The sequence below is a fragment of the Crinia signifera genome, chromosome 19, assembly GCF_055691185.1.
Source record: "Crinia signifera chromosome 19, ASM5569118v1, whole genome shotgun sequence".
In the NCBI taxonomy this organism is placed as follows: Eukaryota; Metazoa; Chordata; class Amphibia; order Anura; family Myobatrachidae; genus Crinia; species Crinia signifera.
The window spans coordinates 12,311,896-12,320,276 of NC_139226.1; positions in this window are offsets into that span (position 1 = coordinate 12,311,896).

The following is an 8,381-nucleotide window of genomic DNA, read 5'->3' on the forward strand; positions in this document are numbered from 1 at the left end:
TCCGCAGCAGCTACAGTCAGGGCCGATGCAAGGCACCGGAGCGTCCCAGGCGAGTCGGGGTGGGGGCGCCCTGGTGCCGGGGGGGACCTGGTAACTGATTTTAAAAACACTTGCTGCACGCTGATTGGCTGAATCTCAGCCAATCAGCGTGCGGCAAGTGTTTTCAAACCCAGAAGCGCTTCCCGCGCCGCCGCGCGCATAGTGCTAGTTATTTTCTATTCACTACAGGGACTCCGCCGCCAGCTTTATACACACAGTGACATCGCCGCAGGTACCCCCGCAGCACGGACACCCCTGCCCGCTCCAGCACCTGCCCGCTCCAGCACTGCAGGGCCGCCTACGCCGCCAGCTTTATGCACAGTGCGCTAACCCTCCATGCTGGGGGTGAGGGGCGAACTGCCGCCCTCCAGGTGCCGGTGCCCTAGGCAAATGCATAGAGCTGCCTAGTGGTGGCGCCGGCCCTGGCTACGGTGTAACTGGCTTCAGTTGCAGCTCGTGTACGACAGACCTTGGTGACCCCACCTCTGTATATGGCACTCGGGCCTCCTGTCCAGTGAAGCACTGAGCTAATTACATATAGATTGGAACAATAGCTGGAGTGTTAGATTTCTTGTAACATCTGATCAGTGGCAGAGAAGTTACTTCATCTCCCAGCTGCGTTACCTTGCTGAGACTTCCCAGACTGATACAATACACCCAGCAGAATTTAGTAGGTGGCAAACATGACAGCTATAGTACAGATCAGGGAGACCCAGGGTGGAAAGTAATGTCCCTCCCATGTTATCTGTATTGTATGGTGGTCCTGATGTACTATGTGGTGGTAACTAAGATGCTATCTGGATTTTATGGTGGTCATTAGAATGCTACATATATTGTACAGCAGTTACTAGGATGCTCTCTGTCTTGTCTGAAAGCACTAAGATTCTCACTGTATTGTATGGTGGTCACTATAGTGCACTTTATGCTACGTTGGGTGACTGTGGTGCTATCTGGATTGTATGGTTGTTGATAGAATGCTACATATAGTGTGTGGTGGCCACTGTCTTGTCTGATAGTCTGTATTGTATGGTGGTCACTAGAATGCACTTTGTACTATGTGGTACTAAGATACTATCTGGATTGCATGGTTGTTAGAATGCTACATATATTGTGCAGAAGCCACTAGGATGCTCTCTGTCTTGCTGTATTGTATGATAAAATGAAGATGCTCTCTGTATTGTATGACAAAATGAGGGTGCTCTGTATTGTATGTCAGTGTAGTCTATTAAAGTAGTTTTGTCGCTCCCAGTTGTTTTTTTATTACAATAAAATGATTTTTTGACCAAGACAAATGTTCAGTGAGACTGAGTCACCCAGCACTGAGAGACAGTCCTGTTTTTTGGAATTGTCCCGCTGTCCCACCTGTCGGCAGCTGTGTCCCACGTGGGGGGTGTAGGAGTCCTCCTGTCACTCGCACAGCATCTATTTACAGGACAGGGGGCACGGCGGCAGCCATGAGCATTGCCCATGCCCACTAAGAGATGAAATGGAGGAGCGGCTCACAATCAAAGCCCTGTTTCAAAACCATGCGCCCTAGATGTCAGTCCATGCTCCTCCCATCATAGTCTATGCCCCTTGGTTGGGAGGTGTGAGGTAATACTATCACCACATTAACATTTGTAAAACCTCTACAACCAGAATGGCAACAATATACATAGGAGGAGATCTATGCCCCTAGCAACCAATCAGCTTTGATGTAGCATTTATCAAATACATTTTGTAAAATGAGTGTTAGATGCTGATTGGTTGCTATGGCAACTTCTCTACTGGACTACGTCCCTCGTCTTTTCACAAGCAATTAGTAGCAAATCATAAATAGCAGAGATCAGAGGGCGCAAACAACGTGCCTGCGATACACTGAACACGATGATCCAGATATCAGGCACACCCACGGCGACCATACACAAGATGGAGAGATGTATTGCACTGTATTGCACTGTACTGCACTGTACTGCACTGTACTGCACTGTATCACACTGTATCGCACTGTAATGCACTGTAAAACGTGTTATCGGTACCTAATAGCAAATACATATTTCACAAGCAAAAGATATGGTTAAACGCACTAGTGTAGGAGAAAATGACCTATGTAACCCAGATTATACCCCCCCCCCCCCCCCTGTATCACCCTGGGGTGAATAACGTGACAGATGTCCAGAAGCACCTGGAACATTAATCATTTTTAACTTGCTCCAGGTTGATTGAAGTTATGACTTAGTAAGGGAAACAGAGCAATAGATTCTGATATGGGTTTTATTAGATAATAGAATCCAGCATACAGTATTACAAAGAGTAATATGGTAAGCTGCTCGCAGCATATGTGATACTTACAGATGGAGACCCTGTTACTGTTGCGGGTCCGTCAGGAGCCGCCATCAGACGGAAGGGGGCGCATGCACGAGACGCTCATGTGCCCCGTTCCGTCTGAGCCCTCCACGTGCATATCACCTCCTGCTTTCATACCACCCCCTGCTTGCGTACCACCCCCTGCCTGCATACCACCCTCTGCCTGCATACCACCCCCTGCCTACATACCACTGCCTGCGTGCATACCACCACCTGTGTGAACACCACTCCCTGCCTGCATACCACTCCCTGCCTGCATACCACCCCCTGCCTGCATACCACCCCCTGCCTACATACCACTCCCTGCCTGCATACCACCCCCTGCCTGCATACCACCCCCTGCCTGCATACCACCCCCTGCCTGCATACCACCCCCTGCCTACATACCACTCCCTGCCTGCATACCACTCCCTGCCTGCATACCACTCCCTGCCTGCATACCACTCCCTGCCTGCATACCACCCCCTGCCTGGATACCACCCCCTGCCTACATACCACTGCCTGTGTGCATACCACCCCCTGCCTGCATACCACCCCCTGCCTGCATACCACCCCCTGTGTGCATACCACCACCTGTGTGAACACCACCCCTGCCTGCATACCACCTCCTGCCTTCATTCCACCCCCTGCCTGCGTACCACCTCCTGCCTGCATACCACCCCCTGCCTGCATACCACCACCTGTGTGAACACCACCCCTGCCTGCGTACCACCCCCTGTGTGCATACCACCTCCTGCCTTCATTCCACCCCCTGCCTGCGTACCACCTCCTGCCTGCATACCATCCCCTGCCTACATACCACCCCCTGCCTACATACCACTGCCTGCTTACATACCACCTGTGTGAACACCACTCCCTGCCTGCATACCACTCCCTGCCTGCATACCACCCCCTGCCTGCATACTACCCCCTGCCTACATACCACTGCCTGCGTGCATACCACCACCTGTGTGAACACCACCCCTGCCTGCGTACCACCCCCTGCCTGCATACCACCCTCTGTGTGCATACCACCTCCTGCCTTCATTCCACCCCCTGCCTGCATACCACCCCCTGCCTGCATAATACCCCCTGTGTGCATACCACTGCCTGCAGCATACCACCACCTGTGTGAACACCACCCCTGCCTGCATACCACCCCTGCCTGCATACCATCTCCTGTGTGTATACCACGTCCTGATTCATGTATACGCCACCCTGCCACCAGTGTTCCCTCTAAGCTGTGCGCACGTGCGCGTGCACACACCTTGACGAGCGCGCGCATAGACATTACAACTAAGCGCACAAAGCAGCAGTGGTCCCTTTTTGCAGTTGTGGACTCAAGTAATGTGTGTTTCACCCATTAACTATATTGTGTACTGTATTTTGAATGTTTAAATGTTTAATATCATTTTGAAGTAAAGTTAGCACAAATGCTGAACGTCATTTTCCAGTTATATATAAGTGACGCACAAAAATGTAAATTTCATTCCAAAGTTGCACAGCCAAAATCTTTAGCTGCACACAGCCTTCGTAAAATTAGAGGGAACATTGCCTGCCACAGTGAATTCCTGCCCTGTACAAGCCTGTGAATTGCTTAGCATGGCTTGTGAAAATATCACAGGACTGCAATTAGCTGCAAATCCATTAACAAATTAATTCCCCAGAGTGTGCAGTCTGTGTGTAGCCCAGGGCTTACTCAGCAGCTGCGATAGAATCAGGCTGATCAGGGGCGGAGCTGATGTCACATGACTTCCCCTCACACACCTGGCCACGCCTGCGTATTACCTGACACTCCCAGATAACAGCCACTCACCATGTAATGATTCCCCAGTGTGTGCTGTGTGTGCGTAGCCCAGGACTTACTCAGCGGCTGTGATAGACTCAGGCTGATCGGGGGCGGAGCTGATGTCACATGACTTCCCCTCACACACCTGGCCACGCCTGCGTATCACCTGACACTCCCAGATAACAGCCGCTCACCATGTAATGATTCCCCAGTGTGTGCAGTGTGTGCGTAGCCCAGGACTTACTCAGCGGCTGTGATAGAATCAGGCTGATCGGGGGCGGGGCTGACATCACATGACTTCCCCTCATACACCTGGCCACGCCTGCGTATCACCTGACACTCCCAGATAACAGCCGCTCACCATGTAATGATTCCCCAATGTGTGCAGTCTGTGTGTGGCCCAGGACTTACTCAGCGGCTGTGATAGAATCAGGCTGATTGGGGGCGGAGCTGACATCACATGACTTCCCCTCACACACCTGGCCACGCCTGCGTATTACCTGACACTCCCAGATAACAGCCGCTCACCATGTAATGATTCCCCAGTGTGTGCAGTCTGTGCGTAGCCCAGGACTTACTCAGCGGCTGTGATAGAATCAGGCTGATTGGGGGCGGAGCTGACATCACATGACTTCCCCTCACACACCTGGCCACGCCTGCGTATTACCTGACACTCCCAGATAACAGCCACTCACCATGCAATGATTCCCCAGTGTGTGCTGTGTGTGCGTAGCCCAGGACTTACTCAGCGGCTGTGATAGACTCAGGCTGATCGGGGGCGGAGCTGATGTCACATGACTTCCCCTCACACACCTGGCCACGCCTGCGTATCACCTGACACTCCCAGATAACAGCCGCTCACCATGTAATGATTCCCCAGTGTGTGCAGTGTGTGCGTAGCCCAGGACTTACTCAGCGGCTGTGATAGAATCAGGCTGATCGGGGGCGGAGCTGATGTCACATGACTTCCCCTCACACACCTGGCCACGCCTGCGTATCACCTGACACTCCCAGATAACAGCCGCTCACCATGTAATGATTCCCCAGTGTGTGCAGTGTGTGCGTAGCCCAGGACTTACTCAGCGGCTGTGATAGATTCAGGCTGATCGGGGGCGGAGCTGACGTCACATGACTTCCCCTCACACACCTGGCCACGCCTGCGTATCACCTGACACTCCCAGATAACAGCCGCTCACCATGTAATGATTCCCCAGTGTGTGCAGTGTGTGCGTAGCCCAGGACTTACTCAGCGGCTGTGATAGAATCAGGCTGATCGGGGGCGGAGCTGACATCACATGACTTCCCCTCATACACCTGGCCACGCCTGCGTATCACCTGACACTCCCAGATAACAGCCGCTCACCATAGAATGATTCTCCAGTGTGTGCAGCCCAGACACACAGGAAGCTGGATACTGTATACTGAGTGGAGTCCAAGATGGCGACTGTATACATATAACGCAATGACACAGAGACACGGCGCAGACACACAGGAAGCCAGATACTGTATACTGAGTGAGGTACAAGATGGTGACTGTATACAGATAACCAGAGGCGTAACAAGAACTTTGCAGGCCCCATAGCAAAATTTTAATAGCCCCCCCCCCCCCCCCAACCTTTATCAGTACAAGAAAAAGAGAGAAAGAGGAGCAAGTAAGAGAGAGTAAAAGAGAGAACGTCTTCATGGAAACAGATGGAATGAGAGAAAGAGAGACAGTCAGTGGCGTAACTAGATAGATGTGGGCCCCATAGCAAACGTTTTTTAAGGGCCCCTATTTATCTCCTAATGCTGAAAAAATGTATACAGCACATGATACTTTAACAGGCAAAGTTGGCCCCTTTAACCTCTGGGCCCCATAGCAGCTGCACCCCTTGCACCTATGGTAGTTACGCCCTTGGAGACAGTGTTAGAGAGAGAAAGATACAGGAACAAGAGAGAGGGAGAAAGAGCGAGCAGGGGGTAGAGGCATAGACGGACAGATAGACGATGGAGGCATGGACAGACATATGGATGGACAGAGTACCATATAGGGGCATAGATGGACAGACTGGTCGGGCATAGACAGACGGACAGACAAAAAAGGGCGGGCATAGACAGACAGACAGATTGAAGGAGCATACATAGACAGATGGGAGGGGGCATGGACGGACGGAAGGAGCATAGATGGCTGGATAGGAAGGAGCATAGATGGCTGGATAGGAAGGAGCATAGATGGCTGGATAGGAAGGAGCATAGATGGCTGGATGGGAAGGAGCATAGATGGCTGGATAGGAAGGAGCATAGATGGCTGGATAGGAAGGAGCATAGATGGCTGGATAGGAAGGAGCATAGATGGATGGATGGGAGGAAGCATAGACGAATGGATGGGAGAGAGCATAGATGGACAGATTAGCGGGGGCATAGATGGATGGAAGGTGTATAGACAGATGGATGGGAGAAAGCATAGATGGACAGATTAGAGGGGGCATAGATGGATGGAAGGTGTATAGACGGATGGAGGGGAGAGAGCATAGATGGACAGATTAGCGGGGGCATAGATGGACGGAAGGTGTATAGACGGATGGATGGGAGAAAGCATAGATGGACAGATTAGAGGGGGCATAGATGGATGGAAGGTGTATAGACGGATGGAGGGGAGAGAGCATAGATGGACAGATTAGCGGGGGCATAGATGGATGGAAGGTGTATAGACGGATAGAGGGGAGAGAGCATAGATGGACAGATTAGCGGGGGCATAGATGGATGGAAGGTGTATAGACGGATGGAGGGGAGAGAGCATAGATGGACAGATTAGAGGGGGCATAGATGGACGGAAGGTGTATAGACGGATGGATGGGAGAAAGCATAGATGGACAGATTAGAGGGGGGCATAGATGGACGGAAGGAGCATATAAATGTAGACGGGTCAAGAAGTAGGAACAGGAGGGGGACTGACAAAGAACCATAGACAGATAGACAGGAGAGGGCATAGAAAGACAGACAGATGGAAGGAGCATAGACAGATGGATGGGAGGGGACATCGATGGGTGGGTGAATGGATAAGAGGAAGACATAGATTGGTGGAATTGCAGGATGGGGTACAGATGGACAGTGATGTGGATGGAGCTGCTGGAGGAGATACTTATCATTATTGCAGCCTCAGTAGCAGCCCTGAGCACTCCTACAGGCCGGACACCCTCCCCGACCCCTCCTCCAGACTGGCCTACCTAGCAGCAGCAGCTCCTGCCCCTCTTATTCTCTGGCTACACCCGCAGCAGCCTCTCTCCAGTCCTCCGCCTTCCCCCTGCAGCGCAGCCGTCTCTCCCTCATAGCCGCAGGAGCTTCTCTCATCTCCGCTCCTCTGTATGATGTCAGGCGAGGCGCGCCTGCTGGTGCTGCTGTAGCAGCGCTAGGGATGTGCGGCTGACAGACCAGTGGCGTTTCAGTCAGCCACGCGGCGCCGCTTCCGCGGTGCAAATCCGTCACCCTCTGCCGTCTTCCTCCACTCCCCGCATTCGGCCTGCGGTAGCAGCAGGAGTACAGTTTTAAAAATTTAACAAAACAATGCAGAGGGTGCAGGCGATTGCCACGGGCCCCCCAAGCCGCCGGGCCCCGTAGCAGCTGCATCCCCTGCACTCTCTATAGTTACGCCACTGCAGATAACACAATGACACAGAGACACGGCGCGGACACTCAGGAAGCCGAATAGTGTATACTGAGTGAGGTACAAGATGGCGGCTGTATACGGAATCCGGATAACACCAAATAAAATATAATAATAACACAATGACAAATTTCTAGTCACTTTTCTCTTTATGCACTTCTTTATATTATACTATCTCTCTGGTGTACTAGTCATCATGTACTTCAGTTTTATGATAATTAATACTATGTATATGTTAAACAATTGTATTACACAAGTGCCACTACCAGCCCCTGTCCTTCCCCCATTTATTCGTCTTGGGTATATATAGATAATATTATCTACATAGAATAAAATAAAATGTATAGATAATATTATCAATATGCAAAAATAAAAAATCAGGTTGTTTCGATGTGTCCCTCCCTTGCCACGTGCTGGGTCTCGGGACTCGAACCTGCAACCTGTGGCTCCCCGTAGCTTGGACTAATAGACACGCGCCACTGTGCCAACCAACCAGAAGGGCCTCTCTGTGTAACTCGTAGTTTACACTGCAGTGACGTCATCCGCTCTGTGCTGCACCATCGCCACCTATTGGCAGCTGCTGGA